Below are 17,027 nucleotides of genomic sequence, written 5' to 3' on the forward strand. Positions count from 1 at the left end.
AGGTTTCTATGCAATGAGGACCTACTCATTACACCCTCTGGTTATGCAAGATGTTTTTAAAGAGTTAAAATTCGAGAGAATGTCTTTCTTCATATGAAATTCCTGTCAGTCAACATGATCTTCAGAACCCTTTGCCAAGCACCTTTCTAGGCAGAGAAAAGAGTCAGTCTCAGTTTGGATATCTTCAGAATGCTGTGTTCTTGACTCATATCCCTGGGGACCAGCCCCTTGATATTTTAAATTTTAATTTATAGATTAAGGTATTTCTGTAACTGGCTAGGGATGCTTTGCTGAACCCCAGGTGATGGGTTCATGGTGATTAATAGTGATTTGCTATGTAGGCAAGAAAGTTGGCTTTAGTGCATAATAATGTTCAGAATATCATGAAACATTAAGTTGATATGGTAGAAGGAATGTAAAATTAGGCTTTGTTCATATACAGTGATGCTATTTCTATTTTGTTTAGAAGGGAAGTTTGGGTATCATTGCAAATGATACGAAATATGAAAGGTAGTAACTTGATCACAGTTCTAGTTTCTCTAAGTTCTCATTTCTTTGTTTTGGAGAGATGTAGGGAGAACAATCTAAAATAAGAATACTAACAATGGGAACATCTTTTACTTGCTTTTCAAATAGTATATTTTTTTGTTATGTTGAATTTTTTTGCTATCTATTGAATGATTTAACAGATGCTCAAAAAAAGATCAGATTGATGTTTCATATAAAGATCTGCTGGATATATATACACATACTTAAAATATGTATTCATGACATTTGACTAAGTTGATCAGCTATTAAGTTCCATTGAATTATGTAGCTTATCAAACAGCAAATAAGCTTTTGCTACCTAAGTTTGTTGGCCTGATGTTATCTATTATTTAATTTAATCATTCATTCATTCATTCATTCATTCATTGTTTCACTGGACACCTATTATGTTAGGGATTGTATGTGGTAGGTAAGGCAAGGATGATTACCACATGGTCCCTGCCAGGGGCAACTGGGTGGTTCAGTCAGTTAAGCATCTGACTTTGGCTCAGGTTATGATCTCATGGTTTGTGAGTTCAAGCCCTGTGCTGACAGCTCAGAGTCTGGAGTCTGCTTCAGACTCTGTCTCCCTCTCTCTCTGTCCCTCTCCTGCTCATGTTCTGTCTCTGTCTCTCAAAAATAACAAACATTTAAAATAATTGAAAAAAAAAAAAAAAGGCAATGTCCCTACCTACTAAAATTTGTAGTTTAGTGGCTTTTATATAAAACATTCTTAGATTTGGTCTTTACTATGATAATATGTTGGTCTCTTATCTATTTTACATCCTAATGGTCTAATTATTGTTTTTATGATCAAATATTTAATTTTCATCTTTAGTATTCTGTATACTGAATTTAATGTAATGTCAATACCTTTAAGCAGATTATAATCTCTAAAGATAACATAGAATGTTTTAAATATAAATATAAAGTATTATGGTAATCATAACTTTATCAAATACTTTTCATAGATACAATACTGATTTTAGTCATATCACCCTCTTTCCTTTCATCTGATTCCTTTTTTTATTTGGGAGAAGACATGGTAAAGGACAATTGACATTTGGTAGTGACCAAGGTAGAAGCCTTTTGGTTTCCACCTGGTTTCTAGTTCAATAAAATACAAGGTTAGGAACCACAGGGGATGAAGATGGAGAGATATGCAAGTGCCTACCATGAAGTAACTTGTATTAAGTATGTTGCTAAGGAGCTAGAAATGAGGTGGGATCCACTGAAGGGTTTTAAGTGAGGAAATGACTACTTAGTTCTGTTGAGAAAAGACCCTTCAGGTAAAGAGAAAGGACTACAGTCTGTGAGACAAAACAATTAATGGTAATCAGGATGAAGTACAGTGAGGGCCTCAACTGAAGCAGTAGCTGTGATGTTGTGAGGAACATCAAGAAGGATGGGTTCCAGAGATTTTTGGAAGGTGGAATTGATTTTTAGAAGGTGGCATCTGGGGACTGCTTAGGTGGGAGTTGGATGCTATTAAGGAAAAAAAGGTGACTCTCAAGATTTTTGCTTGAGGACCTGGGTACTACTATTCATGGAAGAAAGGATTATTTTAGAAGAAACGGGTTACTGGCCATTGTGAGGTCAGGGAGACGGTGAGGGTGGGAGATAAGGAAGGATATAATTCAGTTGAGTTTAAACATAAATTTACTTTGCTTTGAGAAACTATGTTGTGATGCTGTGACCTAAAAGAGTATAAAGTATGGTAAGTCTGCCATGCTGAAGCAGCTAATGAGAATGAGTTTCATGGGAGAGTACTGAGTAGGGGATTTGAAGGGAAAATAGAAAGTTTAGAATCTGATATTTATTTTCTTGGAATCATTTTTGCCAGATATTCCTCATGGCAGCTTTCCTCCATTTTGTGAACCAAAAGTTAGACTGGCATATTCAAAAATTTTAACATTATGATGTGTCTGGGAGTCCTCAGAGAGCAGCTGCTTTAAGGTGTTCTTTATATGAGGAGGCCATATGGAAATGAAGGGAAGTTCAAGTTTTAGCCATATAAATTTCTAGTTAAATAACCTTGTACAAGCCACTTAACCTTTTTGAGTTTCTGTTTTCTCACCTCTAAAATAGAAGGGTTGAACCATCTAATTTCTGAAAAGATTCTTAACAGTAAAAATCCTATGATTTTATGACCCATTGAATAGCATGACTACACCTGTAGGATTACCATCTTTGGAAACTTTAACAACCGACTTCCAGTTAAACCTGGTGATTGAATACATGTTTTTCCTTGTTCCCTTCTGGTAAGGAACTAAAGGTATAAATGATAGACTAAAAAATAAAAGACAAAAAAAAAAAAAAGAATCCACCAACATAAGGAAGAGGAAGCAACTTATCAAAGTTTTTGGAAGATGTAAAGTGGATGGAGGATTTCGTAGAACCAAGAAATCTAAATACAGGTGCCTGGAGAGTGTTATGCCAAGAAGAAAACAAGTCAGTTCATGCTCAAGAACTGGCTCAAGAATTGGAAGACAACAGCTGAAGTAAAAATAAATTATACTTAATATATTTAGATAGGAAAGATAGTACTTCCATGAAACATGATAGGATGATAAAAAAAGAATAATCAGGGCGCCTGGGTGGCGCAGTCGGTTAAGCGTCCGACTTCAGCCAGGTCACGATCTCGCGGTCCGTGAGTTCAAGCCCCGCGTCAGGCTCTGGGCTGATGCTCGGAGCCTGGAGCCTGCTTCCGGTTCTGTGTCTCCCTCTCTCTCTGCCCCTCCCCCGTTCATGCTCTGTCTCTCTCTGTCCCAAAAATAAATAAAAAAACGTTGAAAAAAAAAAATAAAAAAAAAGAATAATCAGAATAAGCACTCTTACAATAGCTGATGAAATAATTTTAATGGAAGGATTGAAATTATCCTGAAAACAGAGCAAAAATTCAGTTAAATGGAAAATGGAGAGAAAAGATAAAATCAGACAAATAATTTAACAAGCCCTAAATCTGATTAATAGTTCCAGAAAACAGAGGAGAGCAACGAAAATGATATGGAAGGAATGATCATAACATTATATTATAGAAAGTTCTGAACTAAAGGACATTAGTTTCTAGTTTGAGTCTGCTGGGTGCTCATAAAAAATAGGAAGCAGATCTATACCAAGATACATATTGGAAAATTTTAGACTAGCAGCAATATATTGATGATAGAAGCTTCTAGATAGAAAATATAAACCTTACATTTTGGCTTAAGAATGAGAATAGTATCTGATTTTTTTAATGGCTATATTCAAAGCTGGCATATGTGGCTTTAAAATTCTGAGAGAAAATAACTTTTAACTTGTGATTCTATACCTAACCAAACTATTATTAATCACATGTGAGATGAGGTTAGGAAAAAGACATTTTTAGACAAATGATCCTCATACTTTACCTTACATTGTTGCTTTCTTAGGAATCTTTTGGAGTATGTGCTACATCCAAATGAGGAGAAATTGAGGAGGAAAGAGGATTCAGGACATAGGTGATGATAATGAGGTGAGAAAGGTCAAGAGAATTTCCTGGACAGCAGCTATGCATTGGCCTTAAGAGTAACTGGTCTTTAGTTGGGCAGGAAGATGAGAAACTCCAGAAATGGGTATGTTCAGAAGGAAGAATTAGAATGAACAGAATGCTTAATTTTAAGAGTGTGAAATATATTCAGACAGGTTTTACATTTCTGTTGTAGACACTTGGAATGGGGTCAAAGTGGCAATATTAACTATAGGCAGGAAACATTGTTACTCAAAGAAGGAAATGTATTAAAATTATACTAACTGGATGAATATTGGGAGGATGAAAGGAAGAAAAGTGGGTGGTATAAGAGAGCTAAGTCTTTATCTTTCATGATAGGAAAGTAATAGATTTTCTACAACATACAAATAAAAAATAAGAATTATACATTTTTGTATATTATTTACAGATAAAGAGATAAACACTAGAAATAATTTTGACAGGGTATCTGAAAGGGTAGGATATAGGGTGCCGTTTTTGTTTTTAAACCTTGTGGTACTATTTAACTACTAAACTATATAGATGTACTACTTTGGAAACAATGAGAAATCATAATTTTAAAATTTAAAAGACTGGGAATAGAAGTATTTTGGATTTTGATTTTTTCATATAGAAGAGTAGCTCTTGATTAAGTACATATTTTAATTATTTGGAGGAACTAAATCATTTATATCCTGGCGTTACTGACATTTGGGCATTCTGTTTCTTGAGATTAACTATTATTTGGAGAGGTTTCCTCTTATCCCTATAAGATACATGTGCTGTTTGCATGGTGAAAACTATGGTAAGAAATCTTAAAGTTGTTGCCACAATTCTCAGACCTTAAGTATGTGTTCCAAATAAAAGACAGAGGGCTTAGGAGAAATGGAAAACTCGTGAACAGACTTCCATTTGATTTGGTAGATATAGGCATATAAGACAAATTAAACATAGTTTATTTGTTAAACAAAGAATAGCCTCCACTCGTTCCAAGTAGTCTAAATACTTAAGATTTTTTCCTTTTGAAAACTTCACATGGCTAGTTCATGCATTCTCATGGAATGCTTTTAACTGTTCACTGACTCATTACCTATTCATCTATAGCTAATGTAAAACCACTTTGGCTGTGGTTTACAAAAATATGGAGGTTATGTGATTCAGTGCATGCAGTTCAGAATTTAGATTATCTTTCAATAATCAAAAAATGCTTTGCCAAAAATCCATTACAAGTGTGCTCAAAATATCAAGTGCCTTTGAAGTTTTTAAATAAAAAACTCCAACAACAAAACCCAACAATAAACAAACAAAAAAACCCCCAGAACATGTCTTATAAACAAAAGGGTTTAGCAGACAATCTTAAACCTCCTTGAAAGAATTTTTAGAACATAAGAGAGGCAGAAACAGAGACCGAGGTAGAAAAAGGGAATTTCTCTTTGAATATATTTTTTTTGAACCAAGGACATTTGGTGTTGAGAGGAGAAGGGGGAGAGAAGAAATGAAGAAAGAACATGATTTGTCTCAAAGATTTATTTTGTAATTGATTGTAGCTTATAAAGGTTTTCATTGATGGTTGTATGGGAGGGAGAATTCTAAGTTTCAATGCTGACACTTTGAAGAGTTGCCCTGTTGTTGCAGCTGCTTGGGCAGCCTTGCTCACACATCAATGGTGCATTGTGGCAGCTTGCTCTGCTTCCCTGTTTCTGATGGACATTCTCCAGGCAGTGAAGGGCAAAGGGGCTGGCAATGCTGGTAACTGGCATAATAGAAGTTGTTGGACCAGTTTGGAGTGTATGTGTGTGAACTGAACACTTAATGACAGCTTCTGTATTATGGTTAGTCTAAGTTCAGGGTCAGAAAGTACTTTTTGGTCAATTAATAGAGATAGGAACACACACACACATACACACACACGTACACACACACGTGTGTGTGTGTGTATGTGTGTGTGTGTACTTGTCTTTTTGTGGATAGAGTGCATATTATTTAGTTTTTGTGTAGTGGTTGGTGAAGGGACTAATGTTTATGACCTAAAAAAATTCAGTAGATACTCAGATATAACTACACTGAAATATTTCCTTCATAAAATAAATAATTGATTTTTAGCATTAATTATACTTAATTATTGATTTTTTAGGATATCCTAATTAAATATTTTCTGCTATTTGTGAAAATCTGTTCCAGTTTTTTTAAGTTTTTATCTCTATGTCCAATAACATGTCCAATCTATTCTTTTATAATCATAAACTTTTATAAGTATATGAAAAGTCACATCATACTAAACAGAAAGGGTTATTACTTGGAAGAATATGGCATAATTTTAGGAGGTGATACAGAGAAGGAAGAATTGATGAACATTTACTTTGTTTACATATATATATATATATATATATATATATATATATATATTTTTTTTTTTTTTTTTTTTTTTTTTTTTTTTTGCTAAGAGGAAAACTCTTCAAATTTGAAGAAGGAAATGGAAATCAACAATTGAATTGTTACTAAGAGGCTTTTTTTTTTTTGCAAATTTAGAACCAAACTCCATAGAGTTTGGCAAATTCTATTCTAGAATGATAGTACTAACCATAATTTTTGAAAAAAAAAGCACCCTGCACATTTATATCATGTGTGTTTTTCAAAGAATTTTCAACATGTATTTTCACTAGATGCTTATAGTGATCCTGAGAAGAAGCTACTACTACTCTGAATAGTAGGCACTAGTTCATACCTTTTTATTTACTCTCATTTTTTATTCACTATACCCAAGAAGACACTATGCTCTCCACTTACAGATATGTTAACTGAAATTAAATAAAATTTTCAACTCATCAAAACATCTGGAGTCCAAACTTGATGAATTTTGCTCCAAAGGCTATGCTTTTTCCACTGAAATTCATAACTTCTAGATATGATCACATTTGGAGAGTTGGAAGGTATCAAATACCAGATATAAGCAAATGTGTAAAAATTTAAAGACAAATTCTGTAATCTACAGAGTTAACTTTCTCTCTGGCAAAATTCTGAAGTGAATTAATCAATTCACCCATATCAATTAAATATCATTAAATGCTTTAAACAGTCCCATTAAAAGACAGAGATTATTAGGCTAGATAAAAGATAAAAACCAACTATATTCTGTCTATAATATTGCTATTTTAAATAGAAAAATATTTAAAATACTAAAAATGAAAGGATGGGAAAGATATACCAAGCAAATGTTAATCGTAAGAAAGCTGGGGTAGCTGTATTAACAGAAAAAAGTACGCTTCAGGACAAATAATATTGCCATAGATAAAGACGATATACACATCCTAAGGATGTATGCATCTAATAACAGGTTCAAAATAAGTGAAACAAAAACTAATAAAAATGAGAGAAAAAGTAGATAATTATACTTGGAGATTTTAATATACTTCTCAGTAATTGATAGAGTAAATATACAAAACAACCAAAAAGATGTAGAAGAATTAAATAACAGTATCAACGAACTTGATGTAATTGACATTTATAGAATCTTACATCCAGCAGTAGCATAATACACATACTTTTGAGGTACACATGGAACATTCACCAAGATGGTCTATATGCTGGGCCCTGAAGCAAGTCTCAATAAATTTTAAATGATAGAAGTCATACAAATATATTGTTTATACACAATGGGATTAATTTAGAAATAGGAAGCATAGAGAAAGTTGGGAAGAGCTCAGATGGCAAAGTAGTAGGGGAAGGCCCTAGGCTTGTCTCATCCCTCAAACACAGCTAGATGAATATTAAATCATTCTGAACACCAGAGAAATTGATCTGAGGACTGACAGAACAAACTGCACAACTAGAGGGAGAGAAGAGGTGACATCATGGAAAGCAGGAGGTGCAGAGATGTGGTTTGGGGGAGAAACGGATTGCAGGTGCTGCAGAGGGAAGGGAGGCCTGGTGGTGACACAAGGAAAGCACTTCTCCAAGGCCATTGACTGGGAAAATGAGGAGCTATTTTTATGAGTTTTTACAGCCAGCAGGGCTCAAAGACTGAAGTTTTAGAGGTCTGTGGAGTGGCCAGTGTGGAGCCCTGAGGGTGCTGCAGTTCTCCTGTGGAGAAGGAGGGCAGATAGCCTGGGGCAAATACTGTGATCTGAGGATCCTCTGAGACACACTGGAAGAGACAGTTTCCTCTTCGTGGAGCACATCTGAGAGAGGTGGCATTGAATCACCAGGGACAAAGAGCTGGTGGGTGCCATCTCCCTCCCCTGCCCCTTAGCATAAATTAAATTCAGTAAGCAGCGCAGTCCCAACAATGGTGGCCTAAACCATTTGCACTAAACCATCCACCCCCCCCACACTCTGCAGGTGCTGCTTTGCTAGGGAAGTGTACTTGAGAACCAGAGCAGCAGGACCCTCCCCCAGAAGACCGCCACACACAACCCCTGCACACACCATGTCTACTGACTAGAGTTATGCAAAGCTTCAGCTTTACTGGAAAGAGCATCAGGTCTCTTTAACAAGCAGACCAGAACAGACTTAGTTAAAACTTGCCACACTCTGGCCAAGGTCCAAACACTCCATACTGCAGGCAAGAAGAAACTCTGCAGAGAACTGACCTAAAGGAAAGAACAGCCAAAATATAGCAGCAGAGTGCACACCACATACACCAGAGACACATCCTGAAGTGCCAAGCCCTGAACAGTCTTCATAAAGCCATTACTATCAGGGGCAGGAAGTATAACAGACCTTCCTAACACAGAGAAGAAGACAGAGACCTAGACAAAATGCCAAAACAGAGGAATTCATTCCAAAATAAAAAACAAGAAAAAGCCACAGCCAGGGATATAATTGAAACAGATATAAGTAATATGCCCGATCCAGAATTTAAAGCAACAATCAGAATGATACTAGCTGGATTTGAGAAAAGCATAGAAGGACACCAGTCTTTTACTGTGGAGATAAAAGACCTAAAATCTAGTCAGGTTGAAATGAAAATGCAGTAACTGAGATTTGAAACCAACTGGATGTAATGACCAGAAGGATGGAAGAAGGAGAGGAATGGATAAATGATACAGAAGAAAGAATTATGAAAAATAGTGAAGCTGAAAAGAAGAGAGAAAGAAAAATATTAGATCACGAATGTAGATGTGGGGAACTCCGTGACTCCATAAAGTATGATAACATTCATATCATACGAATCCTAGAAGATGAAGAGAAGTAAAAGGGAGTAGACAGTTTATTTGAGGAAATTATAGCTTAAAACTCCCCTAATCTAGGTAAGGAAACCGATACAAAATCCAGGAGGCACAGAGAACTCCCATCAAAATCAATAAAAGCAAGTCAACACCAAGACCTATTGTAGTTAAATTTGCAAAATACAGATATAAAGAAAAAAATCCTAAAAGCAGCAAGACAAAAGAAGTACCTCACTTACAAGGGAAGACAGTTAGCAGCACATATCTCCACAGAAATTTGGCAGGCCAGAAAAGAGTGATGTATTCAATGTGCTTAATGGGAAAAGTATGCAGCCAAGAATACTCTATCCAGCAAGGCTATTATTCACAATAGAAGGAGAGATAAAGAGTTTCCCAGACAAAAAAACTAAGGAGTTTGTGACCACTAAACTATCACTGCAAGAACTATTAAAGGGAAATCTTTGAGTGGGAAAGAAAGACCAAAAGTGACAAAGACTAGAAAGGAACAGAGAATATCTCTAGAAACAATGACAAAATAAGTAATAAAATGACACTAAATTCATATCTGTCAGTAATCACTCTGAATGTAAATGGACTAAATTTATGTATAAAGATATAGGGTGTCAGAATGGATAAAAAACCAAATCTATATGCTGCCTACAAGAGATTCATTTTAGACTTAAAGACACCTGCCAATTGAAAGTGAGGGGATGGAGAACTTTATCATGCAAATGGACATCAAAAGAAAGCTGGAATAGCAATATTTATATCAGACAAACTATATCTTAAACCAAACACTGTGACAAGAGATGAAGAAAGGCACTATATCATAATAAAGGGGTTTATTGAACAAGATCTAACAGTTGTAAATATTTATGCCCCCTATGTGGAACACCCAAATATATAAAACAAATTAATAACAAACATAAAGGAAATCATTGATAATAATAGTAGGGTACTTTAACATTCCACTTACATCAGTGGACAGATTATCTAAGCAAAAATCAATAAGGAAACAATGGCTTTGAATGACACACTGGACCAGGTAGAGTTAACAGATATATTCAGAACATTTCATCCTAAAGCAGCAGAATACACATTTTTTTTTGAGTGCACATGGGACATTCTCCAGAATAGATCACATACTAGGTCACAAATCAGGCCTCAACAAGTACAAAAAGATTGAGATCATACCATGCATATTTTCTGACCACAATGTTATGAAATTTGAAGTCAACCACAAGAAAAAAATTGGAAAGGCCACAGATACATGGAGATTAAAGAGCATCCTACTAATGAATGAATGGGTTGACCAGAAAATTAAAGAAGAAATAAAAAAAATACATGGAAACAAATGAAAATGAAAACATGACAGTTCAAACCTTTGAGTTACAGCAAAAGCAGTCTTGAGAGGGAAGTATATAGCAACGCAGGCCTACATCAAGATGCAAGAAAAATCTCAAATACAAAACCTAACCTTATACCTAAATGAGCTAGAACAAGATGAATAAATGAAGCCTAAAGCCAGTAGAAGAAAGGAAATAATAAAGATTAGAGTAGAAATAAATGATTTAGAAACAATAACAACAACAACAAAAAATCCAGTAGAACAGATCAATAAAACCAGGAGCTGGTTCTTTGAACCAATTTATAAAAATGATAAACCCCTAGCCAGACTTATCAAAAAGAAAAAGATACAAATAAAATCACAAATGAGAGGGGAGAGAACACAACCAATACCACAGAAATACAAACAATTATAAGACAATATTATGAAAAATTACATGCCAACACATTGGGTAATCTGCAAGAAATGGATAAATTTCTAGAAACATATAAACTACCAAAACTGAAACAGGAAGAAATGAAAAACTTGAACAGACTGATAACCAGCAAAAAATTGAATCAGTAAACAAAATCTCCCAGCGAACAAGAGTCCAGGACCACATTGCTTCACTGGGAAATTCTACCAAAAATTAAAGAAGAGTTAACACCAATTCTTCTCAAACTGTTCCAAAAAATAGAAATGGAAGGAAAACTCCCAAACTTGTTTTATGAGACCAGCATAACATTGATTCCAAAACTAGACAAAGACTCCATTAAAAAATAGAATAATAGGCCAATATCCCTGATGAACATGGATGCAAAAATTCTCAACAAAATACTAGGAAATTGAATCCAATACTACATTAAAAGAATCTTTCACCATGATCAAGTGAGGTTTATTCCTTGATTGCAAGGGTGGTTCAATATTTGCAAATCAATCAACATGATATACCACATTAATAAAAGAAAGGATAAGAACCATATGATCCTCTCAACAGATGCAGAAAAGGTATTTGACAAAGTAAAGCATCCATTCTTGATAAAAACCCTCAACAAAGTAGGGATACAGGGAACTTACCTTAACGTCATAAAGGCCATATATGAAAGACTCACAGCTAATAACATCCTTACTGGGGAAAAACTGAAAGCTTTTCCTCTATGTTCAAGAACAAGACAGAGGTGTCCACTCTCACCACTGTTACTTAACCATTATACTGGAAGACCTAGCCTCAGCAATCATACAACATAAAGAAATAAAAGGCATCCAAATCAGCAAGGAAGAAATCAAACATCCACTATTTGCATATGACATGATACTCTCTGTAGAAAACCTGATAGACTCCACCAAAAAACTACTAGATTACTACATGAATTCAGTAAAGTAACAGCATACAGAATCAACATATAGGAATCTGTTGCATTTCTGTATACCAATAATGAAACACTAGAAAGATAAATCAAGGAATTGATCCCATTTACAATTGCACCCAAAACCATAATATACTGAGGAATAAACCTAACCAAAGAAGTAAAAGATCTGTACTCTGAAAACATAGAACACTTATAAAAGAAATTACAGATGACACTAAGAAATGGAAAACATTCCATGCTCATAGATTGGATGAACAAATATTGTTAAAATGTCTATACTACCTAAAGCAATCTACACATTTAATGCAATCCCTATCAAAATAACATCAGCATTTTTCACAGAGCTAGAACGAAGTAATCTTGAAAAGTAAGAGCAAAGCTGGAGGCATCACAATTCCAGACTTCAAGTTATATTACAAAGCTGTAATAATCAAGACATTATGGTACTGACACAAAAACAGACACATAGATCAATGGAACAGAATAGAAAACCCAGAAATGGACCCATAACTATATAATCAATTCATCTTCGACAGAGCAGGAAAGAATATCCAATGGAAAAAAGACAGTCTCTTCAATAAATGGTGTTGGGAAAACTGGACAGCAACATGCAAAAGAATGAAACTGGACCACTTTCTTACACTATACATAAAAATAAGTCCAGAGTGGATGAAAGACATAAATGTGAAATAGAAAACCATCAAAATCCTAGAGAACATAAGCAGTAACCTCTTTGACATCAGTTGTAGCAACTTCTTACTAGATACATCTCTAGAGGCAAGGGAAACAAAATAAAAAATAAACTGTTGGGATTTCATGAAGATAAAAAGCTTCTGCACAGTGAAGGAAACAATAAAAGAAAAACTAAAAGGCAAACTTTGTAATGGGAGAAGATACTTGAAAATGACATATCTGATAAAGAATTGGTATTCTAAAATCTATAACTTTTCAAAATCAACCCCCCCAAAACCAAATAATCCAGTTAAGAGATGGGCAGAAGACATAATAGACATTTCCAAAGAAGACATGCATATGACTAATAGACACATGAAAAGATGCTCAACTTCACTCTTAATCAAGGAAATACAAGTCAAAACTACAATAAGATATCATTTCATACCTGTCAGAATGTCTCAACAACACAGAAAACAACAGATGTGAGCGAGGATGCGGAGAAAGGGGAACCTTCTTACACTGTTGGTGGGAATGCAAACTGGTGCAGCCACTCTGGAAAACAGCATGGAGGTTCCTCAAAAAGTTAAAAATAGAATTATCTTATGATCCAGGAATTCCACTACCAGGTATTTACCCAAATTATACAAAAATATTGACTTGAAGGGATACATGCACTCTGATGCTTATAGCAGCATTATCAACAATAGACAAATCATGAAAAGAGTCCAAATATCCATTGATTGATGGATGGATAAAGAAGAAGTGGTGTATATATACACAATAGAATATTACTTAGCCATAAAAATTAATGAAATCTTGCCATTTGCAACAACATGGATGGAGCTAGAGTATATTATGCTAAGCAAAATATATCAGTCAAAGAAAGACCAATACCATATGATTTTGCTTATATTTGGAATTTAAGAAACAAAACAGATGAACATGGGGGAAATATTATATATATATATATATATATATATATATATATATATATATATAATTTTATGTTTTATATATTATTTAAAATTATATATATTATTTTAAATAATCCATGGGTCAAAAATCAAAATCCCCAGATGTATTATTTTCCTGGGGGTTCTGTAACAAATTACCACAAACTGGATGGCTTAAAGCAACACAAATTTATTCTCTTATAGTTCTAGAAACCAGACGTACCTATAATCTATATTGAGCTGAAATCAAAATGTTGGCAGAGATAGACCCTCAAAGTTCTACAGAAGAATATATTCTTGTCTTCCACCTCCTAGTGGCTGTTGGTATTCTTGGCTTGTGGCCACATCTTTTTGTGTGTCTGTATGTCCAAACTCCCTCTGCCTTTCATTTTTAAGGACAATCTGTGGTTGCAGGAGACTGACCTGTGTAGTCCAGAAAATCTCCTCCTCTCAAGATCCTTAATCACATTTTTGTCATTAAGGTAATTTTTACTTGTTTGCCATATATGGTAATATCCACAGATTCCAGGAATTAGGACATGGACATATTTCTGGGGCTTTCATTCAACTCACTACACCAGGTAAATCTGAAAATATATTTAAATAAATTATAATGAAACATAAAATATTAGATATTGGAGATGCCACTAAAGCAATGCTTAGAAGAAAATTTATAGCTTTAAATTCTTATATTCTTATATTAAGAAAGATCTACAATATTGATCTTAGCTTTTGCCTTGAGGAGCTAGACAAAACTTGGGAAGTGATGACAAATAAGCAGGAATAAGGAAACAAGAAAGCTGAAAATAAAATAAATGAAAATACATAAACAGTAGGAAAAAATGAAAACAGCTTTTACCTTGAAAATACGAATGAATTGATAAACTTTTAGGTACACTGATTAAAACAAAATAAGGTACAAATTACCAATATCAGTAATGGAGAGAAATCACTACAGGTATTTTAGATATTATATTAATAATAGAATATTTGAGTATTGCAAACAGCTCTATGGCAATAATTGAGCAATTAGGTGAAATGGGAAAATTTTCCACAAGACACAGCTAACCTAATACTTGATGACGATGTAGAGACTAAATGCTTTCCTGTGTATATCAATGGCAAAGTAATGTTTACTCTGACCAATTTTATTTAATGTATTCAGGAGGTGCAATAAAGCAAGAGAAAGAAAGGCATACATGTTGGAAGGGAAAAAGAACTTCATTCACAAATGACATCATCTTGTTTATAAAAGCAAAATTTTATATAAGATCCTTATGATTCTATAAAAACTACTAAAATTTGTAAGATAATATGTCATAGCTATAGTATACAACATAAATATACACAAATCAATTATATTGCATTACATTAACAACAAATAATTAGAAAGTATAAAATGATGTTTATAATAGCATAAAATTGGATATATTTAGGTATACAATTAACTCTATACATAGATAGGTACATACATAAGACATATACACATAGATACGTACGACTTGTACATTGAAAACTAACAAAATGTTAGTGAAAGAAATTGTACAGATGACCTAAATATAATGACAGATAAACCATGTTCATGGATCCCTAAACTCTATTGTTAACAATGTTGATTCTTCCCAATGCAATCTGTAGACTCAATGCAATCTCATTTAAAATTATAGTAAGCTTTTTATAAAAAATTGACAAAGTATTTCTAAAATTTATTTGGAAATGTAAATGACTGAGAATAGCAAAATAATTTAAAAATGAACAAAGTAAAAAGATTTATATTACCTGATTTTAAGACTTAACTCTAAAGCAGTAGTAATCTAGATGGGTAGTTTTTGAATAAAGATAGACATGTAGACCCCCATGTAGAATAGAGAACCCAGAAATAGACCCACAGATATAAGGCTAGTAGCTTTTTTTTTACAAAAGTGCAAAAATAATTCAACAGGCAGAGAAAATCTCCCTAACAAATAATATTACTACAACTGGTTAAATCTAAAAAATTTCTCGAAGACCAGAGAAAATGTGTGTAACCTTGGAGTAGGCAGAGCTTTCTGAAAAAGAATACCAAAAGCATGAACCATAAAAGAAAATAAAAGATAAAATAAACTTCATCAAATAAGTAAAATTAAATAGGTTCTTTAAAAAATGTAAAGGTAAGCCATATACGTTAGGAAAATATTTACAATACATATGTCTGACCAATTATTTGTATTTAGAATATCTAAAAACTTCTTTCACCCAACAAATAAACAGATAAACAATGTATAAAAATGTGAACAAAATATTTGTCTTCCTATGACTTTGGAGTGACTTTAACTTTCTGTTGTTCTAATTGAATTTTGCAGTAGCTTTTATTAGTACCATCCTTTTATGCCACCCTTTTCTGTAGATAAGACTACATAGTAATATTCTAGCCACATGTCCATATTCGTTGACATATTGATCATAGACTTTAATCAGAACTAGCATCCACACATAAAAAACTTTGTTGAAAAGATCCCTAAATTTACATGGCAATTAGGCTATATTTGTGAGATGGTATGTACTTACTTGGATACTTATTTCAGGGATTATAGAAAGTGAAAAAGAAGTCAAGAAATGATTGTGAGCTGTAGAGGATCAATGGTAATGGTATAAATGCACATATTCCCGAGTTATCTGTTTTAAAAAATCGTTTAATGTTTTATTTTTGAGAGAGAGAGAGAGAGAGAGAGAGAGAGAGAGAGAGAGAGAGAGAGAATGAGTGGGGGAGGGGCAGAGAGAAAGGGAGACAGAATCTGAAGCAGGTTCCAGGCTCTGAGCTGTCAGCACAGAGCCCGAGTGGGGCTTGAACCCACGAACCACAAGATCATGACCTGAGCTGAAGTCAGATGCTTGACTGACTGAGCCACCCAGGTGCCCCAATACCCAAGTTATCTTAACTTGTAAAATGTATTGTAAATTGTCTTTGCATAAAGTGTTTGATAATGTAATACAAGTTTTGATTTATAAGAGAGGAGAGAAGAGAACTTAGTTCATTCACTTACTCATTTAATCATACATTTGGCAAATTCCATAATCTGATTGTAAGTCAAAGGATTCCCTGTTTTATCATGGAAAAAAAGATTAGGAGAGCTTCAGATGAAATAGATAAATGTTTACCTACCTATCTTGGTAATTTAGAAACATATGTATAATTAAAAATAATGTCACATAAAATGATATTATAATTTACTAATATTATTTTTTAATTCTAATTTACAGAGGTTTATTCAGATTCTTCACATAAATTTTTAAAGTCAGAATCTTTTAAAGTTTTCTTCAGTCTACCTTTAGTTTTACCTAAATTTAGTTTGGTTATAGCACATTTTGTGTACAGGTTTGATGCTGTCACTTAAAATATCATCAGAAGACACAAATGCCATTTGCATAACACTAGGGAATTATTTTTAACACTGTCCCTCAATTGTATACTATGACCTCTATGATATAGTCATATAATTCTTTGTTTTTCTAAATGATCTTTGAAAACCTTATCTACAT

General features: G+C 33.8%; 1 protein-coding gene across 36 annotated transcripts in view; it reads left to right on the forward strand.

Moving 5' to 3' along the window:
* ZBTB20 (zinc finger and BTB domain containing 20) overlaps positions 1 to 17,027 on the forward strand; it is a 777,866-nt gene that overhangs the window by 79,173 nt on the left and 681,666 nt on the right. For 2 of the 36 annotated variants that reach the window (XM_058732431.1, XM_058732419.1), the window contains exon 3: positions 3,939 to 4,021. The exons of the other annotated variants lie outside the window; for them this stretch is intronic. The gene's annotated coding sequence lies outside the window, so the exon portion shown is untranslated. The remainder of the gene's footprint in view (positions 1 to 3,938; positions 4,022 to 17,027) is intronic. 36 annotated transcript variants of the gene reach the window in all.

This window comes from Neofelis nebulosa, chromosome 5 (genome assembly GCF_028018385.1).
Source record: "Neofelis nebulosa isolate mNeoNeb1 chromosome 5, mNeoNeb1.pri, whole genome shotgun sequence".
NCBI classification, from domain to species: domain Eukaryota; kingdom Metazoa; phylum Chordata; class Mammalia; order Carnivora; family Felidae; genus Neofelis; species Neofelis nebulosa.